The following is a 22,578-nucleotide window of genomic DNA, read 5'->3' on the forward strand; positions in this document are numbered from 1 at the left end:
CTACCCCCACCTTTTTGGCAAGGTTTTCATTATGGAATCATTATAAAACAAACATAATATGGGCTCCTCCTTTTGTCCACAGTCTCACCCATGAATCACCTTGCAGGATCTTTCAAAAAGATTGTACACATTCATTGTTATTTCATCAAATAAAGATAATTACATTTCACCCTACTTTACCTTGCAAAGAATCACATGTTCACAATCAGAGAATGTACATGCTTCCACTTTTTTTGATACATATATTAAATGTAACTGTAAGATCATTCTGCTCCCATAAAAACTAATCTGTATATCTGCAATGAATGCAATAGATGCCATTCTACTCTGGATGATAGTTTGATATCTGGGGGTGGGATGGGGAGGGTGGGGGGGGTTTCAAATTGCCAAAAGTTTTATCTATTGAATGTTTGGAAATTAAAATGTCTGTCTGTCCAAAAACAAAGTATATAAGGATTTGTGCAGGAGTGAGAGTGTTTCTGCACTTATTTAGGTTGGTTAGGATTAGGATAAGAGTCAAGTAATGGTATAGTGTGTGCATGCATGAGCGCAAGTGTTTGCGGGTTAGGGTTAGGTAAGGGGTTAGATGTGATATGTATGTGTGTGTGTGTGTGTGTGTGTGTGTGTGTGTGTGTGTGTGTGTGTGTGTGTGTGTGTGTGTGTGTGTGTGTGTGTGTGTGTCTGTGTGTATGTATGTGTTTGGGTGCATCTCTGAGCCTGTCTAATTTAGTGGCAGTATTACAGAAAGATTTATTTTTAAGTTAAAAGTGTAGGGTTTGGGTTAGAGTTAGGGGCAGGGACATTGTGCATTACTAAGGTGGTGCAGCAATACTAAAAACACAACATACTTATGGACAACATAACTGTGCAGAAAAATATGCATCAAGGTCCACAAAAGGTGCTCATGACAAGCATTTCAGTGGAAGTATAATTATTTAAAGAGTGGTTTTCAAAGGAAGCCTCACAAATGTAGGCAGTATCATAGCATGCAGATGGTACCTTACATGCAACCCTTCAACAACACATGGCAGAAGCACATTTAACACAGACTTAGAAAATGATGTAGCACAGCTGATGTGATATAAAATAAGTAGACATATCTTGGTATCATGCAGTTATTTCCCCATTTAGCTGTAGTCCTATATGGATGAGCATCATAGAATATTACAGACGTGTATGATATCTTGTCTGGCACATTTTCCTCTTCATCACTATATGCCACTAACTGACCATATAACAAAGCAACATTTCATGAGTTCAGGGACTGATTGGACACACCATGACTTACAGAGGAATCCATTTTGGTATAAAGGAATAATGCCTTTACTGTGACCCAAGCAGTCTGGTTTCAATTAGTTGCCCAAACACCTGTAACAGCTGGTGGGGGAAAGAAGGACAGATCTGGATATGCCTACTCATCCCTTTTCAAGGGAGGTATAATGACAGCATACTGGTTTAAGGCAGGTTATTCTTGAAGCCTCAGTGAAGCCCAAAGCCATGAACAGTAGCCAGAACAGGTGAATTGGCAGGCTATGTGGGCTAATCACAACTTTACAATGGGTGTAGGCACACAGCTCACAATTCTCTTCTGGATGGTGCTAGCCTAGATGGGGATGGTCCTCCCACTACTGTGCCAAACCATCTTCTGCGAGTACCAATGTTGTCTCCCGATCTCTCTGTTCTCCTGTATCATGTCTTCACCAGTTCATACCAGCAGGTGGAAGTGGCCTGGAGGGGGTTAAATGCTTGGGGGATGCTGTATAATTGTGGTATCATGGAGAAGAGGGCTCAGGAGAATCAAACATCCTCAGAAGTCATCACATCATGCAAAACTACCACAGATTTACAAAAAGAAAAATGTCCCACAGGCAAACATCTATATGATGCAGGATGTTTCAGGATCCTATTAAATACTGCAAATTTCGTACAATGCAGCATGGTCAATTCTGGATATACATACAAATGCTATCTGCTAATATGTGGTACTCTGATCAGTTATAATCACATGTATATAAAGGTATGGTGTTAAACAAAGGAATGCAGAAGGTCAGATGGTAGTGGATTTTGCAAAAAGGATGGACATGGCTGTGGTGAATATGTATTGTAATAAGAGGGAGGAGCATAGGGTGACATACAAGAATGGAGGAAGTTGCACACGGGTGGATTATATCTTATGTAGGAGGGCCAGTTTGAAGGAGATTGGAGACTGTAAAGTGGTGACCGGAGAAAGTGTAGTTAAGCATCATAGGATAGTGGTTTGTAGGATGACATTGGTTATCAAGAAGAGGAGGAGGAGTGTGAGGGCAGCACCAAAGATCAAATGGTGTAAATTGAAAAAGTAATTCTGAGGTGGAGTTCAGGGATGAGTTAAGCAGGCACTGGGTGGCAGTGAAAAGTTCCCAAATAGCTGGGTAACTACAGCAGAGCTAGTAAGGGAGATGGCTAGAAAGGTGCTTGTTATCACATCTGGACAGAGGAAGGACGACATGGAGACATGGTGGTGGAATGAGGAAGTACAAGAGAGTATACAGAGAAAGAGGTTGGCAAAGAAGAAGTGGGATTGTCAGAGAGATGAAGAAAGTATACATGAGTATAAGGAGATGAGGTGCATGGCAAAGAGAGAGGTGGCGAAGACTAAGGATAAGGCATATGAAGAGTTGTATGAAAGGTTGGACATTAAGGAGGGAGAAAAGGACCTGTACCTATTGGCTAGACAGAGGGACCAAGCTAGGAAGATGTGCAGCAGGTAAAGGTGATAAAGGATAATGAGGGAAACATACTCACAAGCAAGGAGAGTGTGTTGAGGAGATGGAAAGAGTACTTTGAGGGGTTGATGAATGAAGAGAATGAGAGGGAGAGAAGGTTGGATGATGTAGGAATAGTTAATCATGAAGTACAATGGATTAGCAAGGAGGAAGTAAGGATAGTTTTGAAGAGAATGAAAAATGGAAAGGCTGTTGGCCCAGATTTCATACCTGTGGAAGCATGGAGGTGGTTAGGTGAAATGGCAGTGGAGTTTTCAACCAGATTGTTTAATGAAATCTTGGAAAGTGAGAGGATGCCTGAGGAATGGAGAAAAAGTGTTTTGGTACTGATTTTTAAGAATAAGGGTGATGTGCAGAGCTGTAGTAACTACAGGGGGATTAAATTGATCAGTCACAGCATGAAGTTATGGGAAAGAGTAGTGGAAGCAAGGTTAAGAAGGGACATGATGATTAGTGATCAGCAGAATGGTTTCATGCCAGGAAAGAGCACTACAGATGCGATCTTTGCTCTGAATGTGTTGATGGAGAAGTACAGAGAATGTCGGAAGGAGTTGCATTGTGTTTTTGTAGACTTAGAGAAAGCATATGACAAGGTACCTAGAGAGGAGTTGTGGTATTGTATGAGGAAGTCAGGAGTGTCAGAAAAGTATGTAAGAGTGGTACAGGATATGTACGAGGGTAGTGTGACAGCGGTGAGGTCTGCAGTGGGAGTGATGGATGCATTTAAGGTGGAGGTGGGGTTACATCAAGGATCAGCTCTGAACCCTTTCTTATTTGCAATGGTGATGGACAGGTTGACAGACGAGATCAGACAGGAGCCCCATGGACTATGATGTTTGCAGATGACATTGTGATATGTAGTGAGAGTAGGGAACAGGTGGAGGAGACCCTTGAGAGATGGAGATATGCTCTAGAGAGAAGAGGAATGAAGGTCAGCAGGACTTAGACAGAATATATGTGTGTGAATGATAGGGAGGATAGAGGAATGGTGAGGATGCAAGAAGTAGAGGTGGCAAAGGTGGATGAGTTTAAATACTTGGGGTCAATAGTTCAGAGTAACGGTGAGTGTGGAAGAGAGTTGAAGAAGAGAGTACAGGCAGGATGGAGTGGGTGGAGAAGAGTGTCAGGAGTGATTTGTGACAGACGAGTACCTGTAAGAGTGAAAGGGAAGGTCTACAAGAGGGTAGTGAGACCAGCTATGTTATATGGGTTGGAGACAGTGGCATTGACAAAAAGGCAGGAGTTTGAGCTGGATGTGGCAGAATTAAAGATGTTAAGATTTGCACTGGGTGTGACAAGGATGGACAGGATTAGGCATAAGTATATTAGAGGATCAGCCCAGATTGGAAGGTTTGGAGACAAAACCAGAGAGACACGATTACGTTGGTTTGGACATGTGCTGAGGAGGGATGCTGAGTATATTGGGAAAAAGATGCTAAGGATGAAGCTAACAGGTAACAGGAAAAGAGGAAGGCCTAAGATAAGGTTTATGGATGTGGTGAGAGAGGATATGCAGGTGGTTGGTGTGACAGAGCAAGATGCAGAGGACAGGAAGAAATGGAAACAGGTGATCTGCTGTGGTGACCCCTAACGGGAACAGCTGAAAGAAGATGATGATGATATAAAATATTAAACAGTGCAATGCAATGCAATGAATAACAGAGAGTTGAAAATGGCTCATGCATATGACCAATGCGCTTACAGTGCACACGTTAGGTGCAATGATGTAGTCACATAACACTTCTAAACAATGCTATTAACTTTGACTTTGCCTGAAAAGATTTCAAGCCTGCATAAACTAAAGCACTGCTGGTGACTCCCTGCTAAGTTTTCCCATTCCCAGCCACCCTTCCATTTGTTGATCTGCTTTTTAAACATGGTGATTTTAAGCTGCCCACCCCTATTATGATCTTATTAGGCCCCTCTCTTTCGACACTGCTGTTATTATCTTGAATTATTTATTTCCCTTTCCTTGTGCTTATATTGAAAAAGTGATTTTTTTTTTCTCATTGTCTGTTCTGATTTACTTGAGCTAAATTCATTATCTAGATAGCTGTTGGATAAAGTAGTGTATTTTTATACTTTATCATGCACTTGTTTTTACATTAAGTTGTCAGTGGATTTTCCATTTGCTGTACTGTAAGGTAGCCTGGACTGTTTAAGGTTGGGGAAACACAAGATTTCTGCCTGTAGTTTTATTGGCTGGAGAGTTTATTAATCAGATTATCTTGTTTTTATGCCTTTATAATCACATGTTTATAAACTGTTTAAAGTACACTGCTTGTTGTCGCCTATCATATCTTTTAAGTTTGTGGTAGCGTTTCACTTCGGACATTCCTTTACTTTGCTTTTACATTAGGAGAACTGAGATTATTCTTCTAGTGGCAGTAGGTATTTATTTAGTCTATTTGAGCTGAGATCCACACAGAAGGGTTCTAAGTATTTTTTGTACTTCTCTTATATACCGTGACTGTGCTTCAGCAGTTTAAAAAAAATGTTACTGTCTGTTTCTGCTCTGCACTGTATTACATTGTATCTGCTAGTTGTAGGGCTGTTATAGGTAGTTCATGTGCTCTTGTTACCCTTGGGCTCCAAACCAGCTATTGTACATTAAGCAAGTATTTGTCTGCACCCTTGTGCCAGAAGTGTGCTGATCGAACCTGAGTTGACGATTTCTGGAGGAAGGCTTATTGTTTACTTTCCTGTTTGGTGAGTAGCTTAAAATTAGTTTCTCTTTGTTTGTAATTAAGCCTCATGTTTGGACTGGCTTTGGCATAGATACTCACTTGCTCATCATTTGACAACTTTGCTACTAATTGCTGATTTCATCTGGAGCCATCCACTACTAAAAAGAAAAAAAATAATAAGTAGTTTTTGCACTTCTATTATAGGCTGTGGCTGTATTTTAGCAGTTTCTTAAGTTATTTCCTGTTATATTTGCACTTTATAGCAATAAAGACTGTACTGTCTGCTGTACATAGCTAATTGTAGTTAATGGCACTGTCTTACATTGTATCTGTTAATTGTAGGGCTGCTGTAGATAGTTTGTGTGGTCTTATTACACTTGCATTCCAAACCAGCTAGTCTACATTAAGAAGGTGTTTATTTGCACGCTTGCATTAGAAGTGTGCTGATCAACCTTACCTGAGATAGAGATTGCTGGTGAAAGCTTATTGTGTGCTTTCCAAATTATAGTTGGCTTAAAATTAGTTTCTGTTTGCTCATATTTAAGCCTTGCATTTGGCGGTGCTGCTCTTCACTCAGCGGCAATTAGCAGTACCCTGTATAGATGCAAAAGCCTAGAAACTCAGTTTTTCCCTTAACAACTGTCACTGAAACCCTTCCAAGCTTCGCTGCTGCTCTAGGAGCAAATCAGTTGCTCAATGAGAAGTGTTGCCTTATTGATCAACCTTAGCCTATACAAAGTATAATTCCCTCTTGTAGTGTTGATACTACCAGCACAGTCCTGTCAAATTAACCAATTCCCTTCCCTAATAAAACATACAGTAAGAACCTGCTATCATGGACAGGCAGTTTCCCATAATTTCTCTGAACAGTCTGATAGACATAGGCATCCTGAGGCAAGGTAGCAATTGTATCATGTATACTGACAACCATTTACTCCTGAAATAAGAAAATACTTTATGATAAATATAGTTACACTATGCAACTGGAGGCAAGACTCTCACATATGAACAAATCGAATGCCAAACAGGTTATAAGCACACACACACACACACACACACACACACACACACACACACACACACACACACACACACACACACACACACACACACACACACACACTTTCCAGACGGAATAAGGATACAACACATAAACCCACATATGCAAAGGTACTCGTTAGTAACTTACCAAAAGATCAGAGGCCCAAACAGAAACCATTTACACTCCATAATAATGCAAAAATCAACCACAACATATAATAACACACACCAATGTCTCAACAAATAAACCCCTAAGGCATTACACCACAAAACCTAATGAACCGATCATAGGTGACTCCATTGTGAGACGCATGTTCCCCTCACCAGGGTAGATAAGGAGCAGATTACGGATATCTGCCTGCTAGGTACCAGGATCCATCAAGCTACTCAAGCACTCAAGTCACCCAATCACAAGTACCACAATGGCTCTGCGTAGTCCATGTGAGAGGGAATGGCTTGGGGCGTACCTCACTGGACTATATAAGGAGAGACATGACTGAGCTCCCAGATTATGTTCATAGGCAGGTATAAGCCTAGCCTTAAACAGTATTCTATCTTCTGCAAGGATGATGCCACAATCCAAACAAAAAGTGATGGACTTTAACAAATGGCTCAGATTTTGGTGTCAGTCCAAGGAGATGCAATATCTGTCAGCCTGGAAAGGCATGGTGAACAGGCCACTTTGCTTTGCCAGAGATGGTCTGCAACTGTCTCATCCAGGCGATTGGGTACTGGCAAAAGCATCAGCCATCCCTACTGTGAATTTTTTTAGGCAGTGTCAAAATAACTAACCTCCCAACATAACAAAATCCTCAACAGATAAGCTCATGGTACTGCTGCTTAATGCTAGGAATCTAAACAAGAAACTGCATGCCCATTTTGGAAGATGCTGACATCTGTGCAGTCTCCAATACATTGCTCAAAGGCATGGAAAGTGTCCCAGCCGTGCAAAGATACAGTGCCTTCCATGCATTCAGACCACAAACTGAGCAAGAAAAAAAACAAAGGAGCAGGTATCCATCTTCATTAAGGATAAATACACCTTAAGACTGGTCAAACAGTATGACTCGCTTGAGCTACTCCATGTCCAATTAACTACAGGAAAGACCCCTACCACATCTTAGCTAGCTATAGGTCTCCCACCATGAAACAGGAAAAGCATACTATGTGCCTGAACTTACTGGAGTCACTTGCCATACAGCCCAACACCTTTCTCAAGGGTGATTTTAATTATCCTACTATCAAGAGGGAAACTGACACAACCACAAACTTGTTGGCTCAGAGGTTCGGTCTTGGTCATAGTACTTACTAACATGAGTCATCATTGCACCCCCCATGTGATGTCCTCCCCGGTAAGATCAGACCATAAATCAGTCTCATTTGATAAAATTACAAGACCAGATAACTCAACAAGCTCAAAAACACTGAAGAATTTTTCAAAGACAAATTACCTCTTACTAAGTAATGGTATAAAAAATTGCAAAGCCACCTCAAACCCAGATAACATGGACTCCTATGCAGAGGTACACCAATAATCTGTAAAACCATTTAAGCAACTGTATAGAATCGGCTGTACCTGACTGGATTAAATACAGTTCTTGACCAAAAAACAAGCCACCCTGATTGACCCCTAGTATGAACAGGCTATACAACAACATAAAGAAACTAATGTCCAAGAACAAGAGGGAACTGGTTCAGCAGAGGAAGAAATCTCTTTCTAGCTTAAACAAACAAATAAGAGATCTTGACAAGTATTCCAAAACTAAATATGAAGCAGAAATTGCCTCCCTAGCTCCTCCCTAGCTAAAGATAATCACAAGGCATTCTTTAACTACATCCAAAATCTAAATGGGAATACCCAGCTATGTGATAAACTAGTTGTGGATGGCACCACCCATACTCAACCAGAGGTAATAGCCAACCAGCTAGCTGACAGATTTGGAACAAGCATCACCCCTCTCTTCCCTCCAGTCATCCCCCAAAGTATACTTGCTACCATTCCTCAGCTTAATATCTCAAGAGAGCGGGTCATCTTGGCACTCTGCAAGGCAAGAACATGGCATCAGTAGGGCCAGACAACATCCCAGATTGCCTTTTAAACAACTTAAAAATATGATCTAGCAAACCCACTGGGATCGTTGTTTAACTACAGCCTGTGAACTGACTATGTTCCAGCAAAATGGAGGACAACAACAGTAATCTCTCAGTTTGCTAAGTTTGCTGATGATGTGCAAAATGCGAGCAATCACTGAGTCTCCAAATGATGTTAACAAACTGCAGACAGGGTTCACACAGACAAGTGATTGGTGCCAAAGTCACAGACTAAAGCTAAATGCAAGAAAAAAATGCATTATTATTCCCTTTTTGAAGAATGACACCCTGCTAAACACATTATGCATAGCACCTTCATAAGTGTAGTCCCAGCGGTATGTGACCTGGATACTCAGGTTGACAGCAACCTGAACTTTGACCACCACATATCCACAGAAGTAAGGAAATGCTTCTATATGGCACATATAAGTAAAGGCATTACATCTAGATCTATGGATGTTCCATTGAAATTTGGATTATGGCAAGCAATACTGTGATAACATGTGGTGATGATGTGGTTCCCAATGTCAGGTAAGTAAATAAAGGGCATAACCTAACAGTGAGATTCTGACATAATCAGTTCATTATTGGTATGTGCATATATATATATATATATATATATATATATATATATATATATATATATATATATTAGGTACATCACCACCATTAATTTGCATATTACCCAGGAGTCCTTGTCACATAGCAATAATAAAATTTTATAATATTAGTTATCTGAGTTATTTTTTATATATTCCTCACTTAAATACTTATAGTTATGATTATGGCATACCTTCCACATACTCTACAACATGTATAATGCAAATTGAAAATACATATATATTATTTTTATAGCAGTTATTAAATTTTTTTTTTCTGATTACTAATGTGATACATATGCTAGTTTTGTCACAAGTGTATTTTTGTTTAGTGGTGTATATCTTTAAGTTTACTAACTGCATGTGAAGTGAGCTTTAAAGTCTAACAAGATATCAGCCATTCTCCACCTAGTATCTGTCATCCATCTTGTATTGCACATCACCTGCTTTTATTGACAGAAGAATGTTCATCTACAGTGTCTCTATCAAATAGGTATATTTCGGTTTCCCCTCCAGTTATCCAGATTGTACTTAAAAAGGGGTAAAGAGGTACTCTGCTTGACGTGGAGAAGGAGTCTATTCAATAGATGGGGGATTCTCTGGGACTCAAATCTGTCTCGCCAGCAAGATCTGTTGATGTCACAGACCAGTTTGAGGCTGTGCATGTGAGTTACTCGAGTGGAGCTTGACTTCCAGATATGTAGCAGTTCCATCAAGGTGGGATCTGTGATCGCCTTGTATGCCAGACAGAGGTCACCTCTGGGGAGTCTGTATGAAACTGAGTATAGGGATAGGACTTTTAGCCTATCTGTGTATGGTAGATGTTTGAGGCCCTGGATTCTCCTGATGAGGAACTTCTGTGGTCTCTCCAGCTGCTGCATGTGCTTTGCGAGGTGCATGCCGAAAGAGGCATTGTACTCAATAATGGACCTTATAAGGGAAGAATACAGGGCTGTTATGACTTCCTTGCCCCTGTATGAGATACCCTTACTTATGAGGTGGGCCATGTTGAAGGCTTTCCATACAACATAAGCAACATGGTGGTCAAAAGTCAGGTTGCTAACAACCTGGGTGCCTACAATCCCTCACAACTGATTGCATGCTTAGGACATTGTTATTAATGTGGTAATTTGTAGGGATGTCACTCTCTCCAAAGGGGATGATGATGCGTTTTTTGGTATTCAGCTTGTGGCCATGTTTCTGGCACTAGTCATTTGTCTGAGTGAGAACCTCTTGGAAGATGTCTACATCACTAGGGGAATTGATGACAGCACCCAGCTTGCAGCCATCTGCAAACTTGGTCAGCCATAGCCCACTGGCTTTGGCCTGCACCTCAGAAAAGTATATCCCAAATAACAGAGACCAACCCCTGGGGTACGCCTCTTGTTATAGGTCTACTGCTTGAGGTGGCTTCCCCTATTTTGATTAGGTGCATTCTATTATTGCGCCAGTTTGCAACCCATATGGTGCCATACGAATTAATGCCTAGTTGAGAGAGAGTTTATCTATTATGCCCAAGTAGGGAATAGTCTCAAAGGCTTTAGCAAGGTCAAGGTAGGCAGTGTGCACCATCTTCCCCTCGTCCATGGCTTTGGTGACTGTCTCAAAGAAGTGGACCAAATTTGGCAAACATGAAACTGTGTGGGACTGACAGTTTGGAGGTTGCCAATGCCCTTGTTAATGAGGTCCATGATAATCCGTTCCATGGTCTTGCAGAGCTGGCTAGTTAAGCTGATGGGTCTATAATTTCCCAGATCAGTAGACACTCCACCTTTGTGTAAAGGGATGACAGTGGCTGTCCTCCACTCAGCTGGGATAAAGCTAGTACTAAGGCTTTGGTTGAATAGGGTGCCTAATGGTGCTGCAAGTTCCTGCCTGAGTTCACATAGGATGCAGACTGGTATGTTATCCGGTCCCATGGAGGCTGTATTTTATTGCCTTTGAGAGAGCAGTGATGAACTGTTCCCTAAATATAAGGCGATGGGGGCATGTACTGGGGATGTCCTGGTTTACTAATGGAGGGACAGAGGGATGAAGTTTTCAATGTATCTGTCAGCCAGCAAGTTTGCTATATCTACGGCATTTGTATATTTGGTGTACTTGACCACCAGTTCTGAACAGATCTAGGTGCATCCTTTGAGGTTGCGGACATATGCGAAGAAGGCCTTATGATTGTCTCTAGTAGATATGGCCAATTTGTACTCGAAGTTTGCTTTGGAGGATTTCACTAGTGCTCTTAGTTGCTTGTTCAGGCTAAAGAGACATTGCTTCCAATTGTGCACCTGCTCCTTCATGGTCTTAGACAGCATTTTTTTTTTCCTTTTGTTATAGTGTTTATTTATTACAGATGTCCACCAGACAGGTTTACTCTTCCTTGCAAAGGATTATTTAGTCCTGTCAGGTATTCCTGATTGAATGCATCTATATAAATCCTTGTATATTGCTTTGGTGCAGTTTTGGATAGTAATGCCATTTAGTACAGCTGGGAAGGGGGCTTTGAAGCTGTTTATACCATACCTTAGGAGGCTGTAATCAGCTTTGGAGAAGTTTTTATGTCTGATCCTAGCTACAGGCAGGATGGGAGAGATGCTGACTTCAAAAGTGACTGCTTTAGGGTTGGATCTTACCAGGGAAGATGATACTACAGGGATGCTGCAGTGGTTACTCATGTTGGTTAATACCAAGTCCAAGATATTATCACCTCTTGTGGGGGTATCAACTAGCTGTTCCAAGGCAATTGCATTAACAGAATTGAGGAATCTCTGGGTATTTGTGTTCTGGCATGAGTAGTTCTTCCAATCTATGTTTGGGAAGTTAGAGTCACCCAGGATCAGGGTAAAGGGTTGAATCTTGATAGATATGAACAGGTCCAAATAGGCGAATTTGCATCTTGAGTCAGATTTGTAAGTGCATAGTCAGGTACATGCCAGATGGTGCACTGTACTCAATTATTGGTCTAATGAGAGCTGAGTACAGCGGGGGCAGTAATTTTCTTGGATCTGGATGCCATACCTTTATACATATGTATGTTATGTCACACTGACCAGGTACTGATTGTAGGGCTACTTATAAGATATGCTATTGTTATGAACACACCCAAGGTGTTTGTGTAGGGCATATCTCCCACAATTGCATCATGCCTGGTGAAATGCCATTATAATGCAATACATATTTCCCTTGTTGCTTGCATTTATTCACCTTTGCAATATTCTAGCACATGCCTCTGCTCCATCTGCCATTATGTATGCTTTATATGCCATACCTGTCCATTCCTGTGTAAGCTGTGTTTAAATGCCTACCTTCATTGTAAGTTTTTCTCTTTGTATAATAACAGCCAGTGAATGTCCTGAATTATGTTGTCATGGTGTCATAATTTTCATTCCTTACAGCCCCGTTTTCCTTGTGCCATTGCACCTATGTCTATCCACCCATTCTTTCTCAAAAATAAAAATGGGTGTCTATTTCCAACAAAAAGTAATATTTTTCCAGTTCCCTCTGACCTTTCCTTACGTGTATTATGTATCTACTCTGCCCTCCTCATTTCTGTAGAATGTTTTGCTGTTTCACTACCAAGAGTTATGCAAGGTTTTAATTATGGAATCATTATAAAACAAACATAATATGGGCTCCTCCTTTTTTCCACAGTCTCACCCATTAATTACCTTGCAGGATCTTTCAAAAAGATTGTACACATTCATTGTTATTTCATCAAATATAGATAATTATATTTCACCCTACTTTACCTTGCAAAGAATCACATGTTCCCAATCAGAGAATGTGCATGCTTCCACTTTTTTTGATAAATATATTAAATGTAACTGTAAGATCATTCTGCTCCCATAAAAACTAATCTGTATATCTGCAATGAATGCAATAGATGCCATTCTACTCTGGATGATAGTTTGATATCTGGGGGTGGGGTGTTGAGGGTGGGGGGAGGTGGTTTCAAATTGCCAAAAGTTTTATCTATTGAATGTTTGGAAATTAAAATGTCTGTCTGTCCAAAAAAAGTATATGAGGGTTTGTGCAGGAGTGAGAGTGTTTGTGCACTTATTTAGTGTGGTTAGGATTAGGGTAAGAGTTAGGTAGTGGTATAGTGTGTGCATGCATGAGCGCAAGTGTTTGCAGGTTAGGGTTAGGGTTAGGTAAGGGGTTAGATGTGATATGTATGTGTGTGTGCATGTGTGTGTGTGTGTGTGTGTGTGTGTGTGTGTGTGTGTGTGTGTGTGTGTGTGTGTGTGTGTGTGTGTGTGTGTCTGTGTGTATGTATGTGTTTGGGTGCATCTCTGAGCCTGTCTAATTTAGTGGCAGTATTACAGAAAGATTTATTTTTAAGTTAAAAGTGTAGGGTTTGGGTTAGAGTTAGGGGCAGGGACATTGTGCATTACTAAGGTGGTGCAGCAATACTAACTGGGGTCTTGCCAATGGTTAACTGCACCTGGAGTGTCTCCAGTGCATCATACTGCCTGACCAGCTTGGATGTGTGTATGTCTTTAATTTATATAGAAACTCCACCTCCTTTGCATTTACTGCCCACAGTTTGAGGTCTGAATGTTTGATAGGATGAGTAACCAGGTAACGTTGGAGTGCTTTCCACAGCTTTGAACCAGGTTTCTGTGACTGCACAGATGTCAGCATTTTCCAGGGTTTAGAATGCTTGCAGTGAGTGCAGTTTCATGTTTAGACTCCTAGCGTTTAGCGGCATGACCTTTAATTTACATTTTGTTGAAATTTTTATGTTGGTTTTATCGACCTCAGGACTTTTCCTAAAAAAGGCAGTATAGGGAGGCAAGAGCCATTGACAGAAGCCTGAAGCTCAGGTGAGACAGATGCAGGTCATCTCTGGCAAAGCATCGTGGTCTGTTGATCATATTTTCCCAGGCTGTCAAGGTACTGGAATCGCCTGGAATGATACCAGAAACTAAGCCAATTGTTAAAGTCAATCATTTTCTGTTTGTAATCAGGCATCATTCTGGGTGACGGCAGAATGCTGCTTAAGGCTAAGGACATACCTGCCTGGGACACATAATCAGTGAGCTCAATCATGTCTTTCTTAATATAGTATAGAGAGGTATGTCTCAGGTTATTCATGCCAACATGCACTATGACAGAGTCATAACAGTACCTGTTGTTGAGAGACTTGAGTGCGTATGTGATATGGCGGATTCTGGCACCTGACAGATAACTAACCGTGACTTGCTCCTTATCCATCTTGGTGACAGGCACATCTGTGTGTCTCACAATGGAGTCTCCTATGACTAATATTTTGGGCTTATGGTGAAGCCTTAGTGGCTGTGAGACTGATTTTGCTTCAGAGGTCTTTTTTGTTTGAGTATATTTACGTGGAGGACCTCTGCATGTGTGGGTGTGTATTGTTCATGTTTAAACACCAAATAAGCATGTTTTGCCAGTTATAACAATCAGATCAGCTGCTGAAATTAGAACTTAACAGTCTCCTTTTAGAAGACCTTGTTGAAGCAAACGATGTTGCCCAGACAGTGTGCAGATTGTGGGAAGTGTCACTGCTTGTTCCTGGGTTTGATTTTCTCCGTCTTCACTTACTGGTCTTATTACTGTCACAGTAACCTAGTAAGTACTAGGCTAACTTCCCTTAGGGGCCATTTTAAGCCTAGCCAATTTCTCTTAGAGGGAACAAACACAAAACTTATTGTCCCTGAGGTAACTACCTTAACCATTACACCAATCTCCAGCCTTAGTAGAGTATTCTTCTTGGATCACTGTAATAAGGATGTGCCAACTGATCTCAGCCAGTCAGTGTATGAGAAAAATGAAGGAGAACCATGCACTCTGGTCAAAAGCAAACTATGTGCCTCTTATTCCCTATAAAGTTACTAGTATGTAAATTGTAGTCCATTTTTTGGAGTACATAGTAACTGATGAGAGACTTAAACAGATTAACCAAAAATTCATGGACTTAATGGGCTGATATTTTTACCTGACGAGAATGAGATTATATTAGATATTACTGTATACTTTTATGATTTCACTGCTGAGTATTTCATTTATTCAGATCATATAAACAGCAACATTACAAATGCTCTTATGCCAGTTCAGTGGGTTCTTTAAAAATGTAAAGGGATGCTGAAAGAAGTCATTCACATTAATGTCTAAAGTATGAAAAATCAAGTATTCAGTCATAGGGTAAGATGATGAGTGACCTCTCAACTTCTTTGCTTATAATTATGAGCAATTGTGGGGGGCTGCCCCCCTCCGCTAAATATATATTTCTACTTCGAGATCGCACTACAGTGAGGAAAGGGCAAATATTCCCATCCTCACTGTACCGAGATCTCACAATTGCGGTTTCAAGTTCCGCAATTTTCGCTCATGTGAGCGTTCGCTAAGATGAACTTTTGTTCATCTAATATAGACCATGTATATATATATATATATATATATATATATATATATATATATATATATATATATATATATACATTAAACATGTAAAGGGATGCTGACAGAAGTCATTCACATTAACGTCTTAAGTGTGAAAAATCAAGTATTCAGTCATAGGGTAAGATGATGAGTGACCTCTCAACTTCTTTGCTTATAATTATGAACAGAGATAAAAATAATGGGGGGCACTTTCTAAAATCAGGGTGTGTGTGTGTGTGTGTGTGTGTGTGTGTGTGTGTGTGTGTGTGTGTGTGTGTGTGTGTGTGTGTGTGTGTGTGTGTGTGCATGTATGTACATATACATATATTGTATATATATATATATATATATATATATATATATATATATATATATATATCTAGGGTCTATATTAGATAAGCGAAAGTTCATCTTAGCGAAAGCTCACATGAGCGAAAATCCAGGAACTCGAAACTAACACCCCCTGCTAAATATATATTCCTAGTCCAAGATCGCACTACAGTGAGGAAAGGGCAAAAATTCCCATCCTCACTGTACTGCGATCTCACAATTGCGAATTTGAGTTCTGCAATTTTCACTCATGTGAGCGTTCGCTAAGATGAACTTTCGTTCATCTAATATAGACCCTATATATATATATATATATATATATATATATATATATATATATATATATATATATATATATATAAATATATATCTTCTTCTTTCGGCTTTCTCCCAGTTAGGGGTTACCACAGTGGATCATCTGTCCGTTCATGACTGGCAATGGAGTTTTACGGTGTCGAGTTGATATATATATATATATATATATATATATATATATATATATATATATATATATATATATATATATATACACTTCTAATTTCCCTTAAAAAATAGTTAATAGGACAACAAGAATGGTTCAATATGCATTTTTTGACCTACAACATGAAAGTCTAACGTTTGGTAATATTGACTGACAGTACTGCCCAGTAATATACCAGAAAATGAACAATTTTATGAGGGACAGGTTGCAAATATGAGGCCAAATCAAGAATGTTCCGCAAACTGTATTTATTTTCATATGTTGACTGAGAAAGTCTGACTAAGTTGTAATAATATATTTTCAGTGGATGCTTGGGAAGAAAAGCTCCTAAGCAGTATAATACAGAAATTATGTAACATGGCAGAGAAGGTAGCAAACAATGTCCTATAAAAGTTTTAACAAAAACTAAGATAGAAGAGGATGCTAATAGTCAAGCTCAGAGATAACTAACAATGGTTGGTCTACAGGATGTTGATAATCATTTTTTTGTCTCACCATTTATCAAAAATTAAATACTGAATATGATAAGCTGAAAAGCCTAAATAAAATGCAAAAAAAAAAAAAACATTTTTTAAGGGACAAGCTCCCTCACTCTACAGTGAAGTAAAGGGAAAAATAAACAAAAAAAGCACCGCCAGCTCACACAGTATAATACAATGCAGAGAAACTCACTGCAACATTACTCACCTTTAAGCTGCCGAACCGCCGGTGCACCTAAATAGGCAGGTAAGCCACTGATATTCAAACAGGGTGATGATGAAGCTAATAATATATAATCAGGAAAATTCAGTAAAGAGCCAGCTACAACAATCAAATTACACAGTGACAGGCTGTGCTGTGTACGTGATTACAAACATGTCAGGTAAATACGTCTTAGCTATGACACGGTAAGTCCTGAGTGAGGAGTATTAGAAAGTCTGAGCAGCAGATGTAAACAGTGAGATGTGGTGGTGTAAATAGTAAGAGGTGAAGGGGATCATGTTTTAGAAAAGTATAAATATATTATAATTAGGCTATTAATGGTGTCTGTTGGGTGAAAGTTCTGTGGAAGTGGCTCAGGTCAGTGAGGTGTGGCTTAAAGTTAAATAGCCAGTAACTCATTACTGCATTTTAGACGTATGCACCCACGATATGTGAAAAGTAATATGGCAAGGAGCATGTTTACTACAGTTAAAATTTTAACAACTGATGGTGTTATACATGTAGAGGTTTATCATCAATTAATAGGAAGGTTTACACTTAAGAGATATAAGAAAGAGCTTGTAAAGAAATCTCTTAATGCAAAAGTTAACATCTGGGTTGTCAGTTGACAGTGTACAGTGGAACATAGCTATGAATATTACATTTTCTTTAGACAGTGGATGCATTAAAATATTACTGATAATTAAAAAATTATGACTGTAGAATTTTATGAGAATGTGCATGAATGCCTAGGTTTATTAATAAAAATAGGTACTAATTAAAAAAAAACATTTCTGAGACAAAAGAAGTGGATTTTACTACCTTAAGTAGCAGAAAGGGGACTTTAAAGTGTTTGGTTTGTGCTATGTACAGCTTTATTCATGAGGGCACAGGCATGTGTTATTCTAATACCACAAGAAACTATTCCACCATGGATATGCTTCATGACTACCTGACTGTATAGTACATAGAAATTTGTATCATGTGAAACATTTATTGATGAAACAATCATGAAAGTAAAAAGCAAGGTATATGAACATGTGTATACTATAAAGCATGAAGATAAGTTAAATGTTTTATGCAAACATTCCACCAAATGTTCAGATTTTAAGAAGTTTTCATTTTCTGTATTGGATCATGTCCCTAGTAATTTCAGCAACAGTAACAGGAATGATGAGCTGGAATATAAATATAAATGCCAATTTTATTAAATCCATGTAAAGATTGTGGATTAAATGATACGGTAAATGATTTTTTTTAAGTTTACTTAAGGTGGGTCACATGACTACAGTCATGTGACAATTATTGTGTTTAATATATGAGATGTATAAAACAGAGCTGATGAAGTCTGTTGTCTATATATGTGAATGAGACAAAAGTACTTACCTATTTGCTATTTTACAAATAAAGTGTGCTGTTGTTTCATATCAGCTTGATTTTCTTCACAGTTTCTTCACAGTTTTAATGATTTGTTTTACCTTTCAGTAGACTGTGACTATGGAGTCATTGCTTTGTTTTGTTTTTTTAGTTTTTCTAAATGCATACTGCTGTACTGAGTTTCACATTAATGATTATTGTAAAGGACTGGTCAGAGGGAATTAGGGTGAGGTATCAAATAGTGGAGGTAAGTTACAAATCTCACTATTTTGTATTGTAGCTTTTTTCAGTTTTTGTTTGAAAAAGGCGCTGAAGGTTTGTGAATATGGATGCAGTGTATTTCACAGAGAGAAAAGGGATACTGTTGCAATGTCAATTTACAATTCTGTCATATTTAGCATCCATGATCTGCTTAAGATGGCTGCTTCAAATGACACCACCCTCTGCAATAAAAAAGTATGTGCTACTTACCCTCTATTATAGCTGTTTTTTATATCCCCTTGCTGGAAATATGCCCAGTACAATACATACCTGAAGAGGAGGGGTCACACACCACATTTTCTAAAAAGCCTGTCCTACACATTTCTTGGTCTAGTTTATGACACTTGTTATCACAAAATGACTTAATAGTTCAAGCAGTCATTTATAGCTCTACTTATTTGCATTCTTGAGATTATTTAAAATTACATCTGTACTATAGCTCCAGCAAGAAGCCACCTGTCCAGTCATTGAGTTCTCATCAGATGTTTTGCAGCCAATAGAAATCTCAGACATGGAAGCCTTTTACATGGTTCTTGTTACCATTTTACATTAATTTCACCAACCCACAAATTTCTCCACACAGTCCCCAGTAAGATTCTCAGGCAATCACCACAGAACTCCCCACATAAGGTCCACACAACTCCTGCACAATGCATCTCCGTAGACAGAGCTCATGGAATGTGAGACACACCCCAGGGTACTCTACATACAGTTCTAGGAAAACGTTTACACTAACCCAGTGAAATTCCCTTCACAGACTACTGGAATGTGAAACATATCTCACAGAATTCTGCACACATCTTCCCATGTAAATGCATGCAGACACCTGGGATGACTCTTAATATTACCTTCAAGGTGCTGTAAAATGGGATAATGTTTGTCTTTTCCCAGTTAGGGGTTGCCACAGCGGAACTCCGGTCCACTAATGATTGGCAGTATATTTTTATGGTGCCGAGTTGCCAGCCCGATGCCCAACCTTCAGTGAAGGTACGCCCATTCACGCATGTTTTCGAACGCCACTCAACCACAGGGAGGACATGCAGACTCCACACAGAAGGCACTCCAGCTGAGAATCGAACTAATATTATGGCAGAATAAGGAACATTTTTTTTCTGTGTCAGAACAATATGGAGACATGCTTCTCACAGGCCTCCATGTACATCACAGAAATCTGGAGTGATGAATTATTGCATTTTTAATGCTAGTATAAGCAAATATTTAGATGAAAGAATATAAAAAAGAAAGGTGATAAAATGTGAGATAAAATTAACTGATGATCCCTTTGTTAGAAAAAAAAAACATGTGAAGGAAAGGAAAAAAACTATAACTCCCTTTGGCAAAAGAAAAGTTATTGGACAAAATAACAAGCACTTGGCAGTTACTAACAGCTTTAAACTCTGTTTGGGGCTGGATGTGGCCAAAACAGCCACTACAGAAATAAGAGCATGAGCTACTTAATTTGAAAAGAAAGTATGCAGATTGTATGCAGAAAAAGATGGGAGAAGATTTAGAGGGGGCATTTCAAGTGGTGTGAGCCAAAGGTAAAGGGATCAAACACCATTCAAATTCTGCAACATTTTTCCCTATAAAATATGTTAACCAGGTAAGCCAGCTGGACACACTGCACCTTTTCAGAAGAGACACAGGATTAATATCACACAATAGACAAATGTACACTCTTTTAGTCAAACCCCAAAGTGATAGAAGGTCTAGGTCTAACAGCACATTTTCCTAGACCTCTGAGTGCATTATTGTCACAGAGATTCATTCCTTGTTGTTCTTACTCCTTAATTAGTTATTTTGCTTATATTTGCTAAACTTTTCTAGACTAGCTATTTTCTCTTCCTGTCTCTTTTTAGGGGCATGGCATGACTTCAAAGAAGCCACCATTGGTCTCCCTCCCTTAAGTTTATTTCTCCTTTCCCCCAAAACATATTAACCCACTTTCTGAGCCAGTATTTGTGTCCAGTCACCCTGACTCAGTCCACTCACATACATTACATTAGTGCATTATCTATTATTTTGTTTAGTCAGTATTACAGCTTACATGCATATCACACATAGGGCCATATTTTAAAAGCCTTTGCATGGATTAACATGTCTTATTCCAAACGATAGTGCTCCACCAGTCAATAATTACCATATACTAGTGGGACTGGCTCACCAATGTACAAGGCTGAATCAATGGTGAACCCCAAATAAATGGGCTTCTCAGTTAGGCACAACCATCACTTGTATGTGGAAGCAGGTACTGCATGCAGTGGTGCTGCGGTAGCATTGTCGCCTCACAGTAAGACGTTGTCCTGTTCGGTTCTCAGCTAGAGTGTCTTCTGTGAGGACATGCGTGAATGGGCATACCTTCATTGAAGGTTGTGCGACAGGGCTGGCAACTCGGCATGTAAAAATCTACTGCCAATCATTAGCGGACCGGAGTTCTGCTGTGGCGACCCCTAACTGGGAAAAGCTGAAAGAGATGGGAATCCAGATTGCCTGCAGTATCTAGCTCCACATACAGGTGGAGCTGTATTGCACTTATCAGTAGTTAGGGGGGCCTATCTCAGATCATGCTCACCTGCAGTAGTGGATATTGTGAGACATCTTCAAACTCCTTAGGGGATGGCTCATTTTAATTTCATTAAAAAAATTACATACGCTGTCTGTCTAGTTGGCCCACATTCATGTCTCTGTTATGTTTGTAATGAATGCATGCATGCTGGCTGTGTCAGCCATCATGCCTGCATTCACTAGTGTGCCCTACAGATGATGCTGTGATATTGAATGGCCTCAAGGCCATGCAGCTCCACCTCTGAAATAGAACTGGTGATGTGGTTAGGCTCTGTGCCTGCAATACCATGTTTGTCACACAGATGAAGCTGATCTGCCTGAGAACTTCAGATAAATTTGGGCAGCTTCAGAGCTACACTCAGATGAAGTAACGGATGCTTCTGAATCACATTATTTTGTCTGAAAGTAATGGACCCCATATTCAATCCAAAACCTTGCCATTGAAAGGTATTGAAATAGACAAATCCCAGGGGTCATATTGAATTTTACTGTTAGAAATAACAGGGGTGGGATGACTGAGGTTATGCACTCTCCTTACTGTAACATTTTGGAGTCTGGTCCATGATCTCTGTTTGTTACATTGCCCCTTTAAATAATCCAAAATAAAAAATCAGTCAATGTAACTACTCCAAAAACATTAAGTGATGTAGAGCAAGACGTTCTGGAATTATTGGTTCATAGGAGATTACTAGACTAATGGCTTAAGGGCCCTTACAAGCCTAGCCAATATAATCCGATTTTAACCAATATATGGCCCCTAGGGCCAAGAAGATGGCATAGGTTTGTGCCTGTGCACTGAGTATCTTACAGATTGGCCCTGTCCATACAGGACACAGGCACTACCTCAGGTGTGACTTTGTGATTTCCCATCCATTGATCCAAACTACATTTGAAGAGGGGCAGAGAAGGGCTCTGCTTAATGTGAATAAGAAGCCTTTTCCTAAAAAGGGGCAATCTCTGCAACACATATATCTCTCTCTCTCTAGCATTTTTTGTTTCAGTTGCTGACTAAGTTTAGATCCCTAGAATGGGTGACACTCTTGAAGTTTGACTTGTGGATGCAGCTCCATCAGGGATGGATTTGTGAGTGCCTTGTAGGTCAGGCATAGGTCACCCCTCAATAGTTGTAGGAGACAAAGTAAAGGGATACGGCTTTTAGTCTATCTCCTTAGTTCATGTTGTTTACAGTCTGTATTTTCTTTGTGAGGAACCCCTGAGATAACTCCAGCTGCTGTAAGTGCATAGTCAGGTACATGCCAGATGGCGCACTGTACTCAATTATTGGTCTAATGAGAGCTGAG

This window comes from Protopterus annectens, chromosome 10.part0, assembly GCF_019279795.1.
Source record: "Protopterus annectens isolate FY-2018-M chromosome 10.part0, PAN1.0, whole genome shotgun sequence".
In the NCBI taxonomy this organism is placed as follows: domain Eukaryota; kingdom Metazoa; phylum Chordata; order Ceratodontiformes; family Protopteridae; genus Protopterus; species Protopterus annectens.